Below are 2500 nucleotides of genomic sequence, written 5' to 3' on the forward strand. Positions count from 1 at the left end.
GTAGGTTTCTGGAAAGAAAGAACTCACAGGCTCAAACGTTGAAGGTAATTAGATGCAAAATAATTAGTTCAGCTAATTTATTTTTCAGATTTATACAAACAATTTGGAGAGGGTGAGAAACACGTGCTTTGATTGACGATTGATTAAGCCTACCATGCATCTTTGGTATGAAGTGATTTGTTGCCCATGAGCATCCCAAAAGAAAGGAGTTTTTTTTTAAAGGGTTTAACGTAGGTTCAGAACGGATGACAAGGATGATGGTCTGATGATGAGATGAGAACCAGCGCCATCGCACAGTGACTGGACGAGACAGAGTCCGGTGCTGAATAATCCACGGGGGCTGGCGGCTACAGTTCAGTGCCTGTAAACCAGTTCCTCTTCGATACGCGAAAAAATTTCTTTAGCTCTGACGGGACAGTAAATTTCCAAACTGCCTTGAAGTATTTCTAGCTTTTTCATGTGAGAAAAGAACATATTCTTCAATAATTAATTTTCAATAACTGGTAACACTTTGCTTCGAAACTGCAACGCTTATGGTTATGCTCACTTCACACATTCCCGATTATGGCTCCTGATGCTGATTTTTTGCTCCCGATGCAGATTTTTTATTCTATCATAAAAAAATTGCCGATTTTCAACGATTATGTGCGATTGGAGGGCCCATATCGAAGTCACAGGCCGACAATCTGGAATCATCGGGGACCACGCTACGACTATATTACGACTGTCAAATCTGTATCACGATTATGTTTCGATGATTGTAAAGGTTTACGATGATCGGTTGCGTGCTAGGGAAATTAGGCCACGGCCACTTTAACGATGTTTGGGAAGTTGCACGATCGTCGTAAGAAGCGATTCGATTTTCAGCAGTCGTTCAACAATCATCGGAAGGTTGCAGCCGAGGTTATTTTTTTTTTTTTCACCAAAGCTCGTGCGCACATTTTAATCATCGTATTCTAGATTATGATGATCTAAACGCTCTTCAATGATCAAATACACGTTTGGATGATCGAAGACACGTTTGGATGATCAAAGACACGTTACGATGATCAGAAAATGCATGGCGAAGTTTGTTAAAAAATTCGACAAATATAAATGGTCGGCCCGGTTCGGGCCACATGGCCTCGCGCCACGAGGCTCGCCCCGCTTTCCGACATTCGTACCAACCTCGCCGACGTGACAAAAAAACCCTTCGATATTCGGCCATTACACCTTCGATAATCGTTGAAGGTTGCCAACTACCAATTTTCCTGTCTTCGGGAGCAAAATCGTGAATGTGTGAACCTAGCATTATGGTTACTATTTCGACAATCTCCATTCCTGTACTCCCCAATATTTTTGTTCATTGGGTCTGAATGAATCTCCAAAGATCAACATGGCATCTGGCCCAATTCGCATCAATACATGATTCCTAGGGGAGGTTGGCCATAAACTGGTTCATGTTATAACCCGATTGTTAAATGGTGGTTTTCATTTTTTGTAAGAAATATGAAATGGTTTAGCCTGTCCTTGGGAAGGTTGTAACCACTAATAATTTTGCTATTACTTTACCTATTTCTGAAACATTCAAAACCTTTATCCGTCTTGACCTTGAATAACAATTCTTTTTTTCAATCACAGGTGAAACTCCCTATTACAAAAATCAAGAAAATCAGTTAAATTCACTCTTGATATCTCCGAATTACTCACAGTCTACCATTAGTTCATAATTTTCCGTTTTTATCAAACTTGATGCATGTTTGCTGTCTTTGACGGTTCACCTGTTTCTTTTTTTTTTTATTTCCAGGGTTTCTCAAGGGTTTATTCTTACCTTTCTTTACCTTCTCTCTATCAGATTTTCTCCTGTCTACATTTTCTCCTATTCCAGCTATTATTTGCGATCTTCCTATTCTTCTCATCTCAGCCCTTTGCAAATAAAGCAACTCGACTCTTGAGTTTTAATATCAACATCTGTTAAAATTGTTCGTGAAAGCTTATATTAGTTGGCACACAGTATTTTAACTCAATTTCTATAACTTTGAAAACCAATGTTTAACATTTATACAATCTCCTTTCATTTTCCATTTTTCAATGATCCCATCACTACTAATAATGTTTTAGGTTTTGGTGATCCAGTTACTTAAAACTTCTCATGAACAAATCAGAAGTTACCAGGGTACATTGGTCTAACTCTTTAAACTGAAATTTATACCATGAAGCAATGATCTAGCAAAATGTCATACAATGTACTAATTTACTCCCAAAATATTGAATCTCGAAATCAATTTGCATCTGATTACGTCCTCTTTGGATACGAAGGGGAGACTGCAGCAGTATGAAATGGAATACCTAGCAAATGATCGGGAAAAGGGCCACTCCAAGAGGTTGCAAGTAATCGAGAACCACGGCAGTTTTCATTACTTGACCTTCGGAGGAGGGTGGAAAAGCTTTCCAGTAAGAATTTCATTGGGCATCCGATGAAGGCCCTGGAGGAGTGACTTCTTGTCTAGAGTGGTTTTGG

The 2500-nt window shown here is 39.2% G+C and overlaps 1 protein-coding gene and 1 long non-coding RNA gene across 6 annotated transcripts in view; one reads left to right on the forward strand and one right to left on the reverse strand.

Moving 5' to 3' along the window:
- LOC137627478 (lachesin-like) overlaps nucleotides 1–2500 on the forward strand; it is a 770122-nt gene that overhangs the window by 638453 nt on the left and 129169 nt on the right. The gene's annotated exons all lie outside the window — the stretch shown is intronic.
- The window catches only part of LOC137627501 (uncharacterized), a 742199-nt gene that overhangs the window by 488880 nt on the left and 250819 nt on the right, over nucleotides 1–2500 (reverse strand). The window lies entirely within an intron of this gene.

This window comes from Palaemon carinicauda, chromosome 2 (assembly GCF_036898095.1).
Source record: "Palaemon carinicauda isolate YSFRI2023 chromosome 2, ASM3689809v2, whole genome shotgun sequence".
Lineage (NCBI taxonomy): Eukaryota > Metazoa > Arthropoda > Malacostraca > Decapoda > Palaemonidae > Palaemon > Palaemon carinicauda.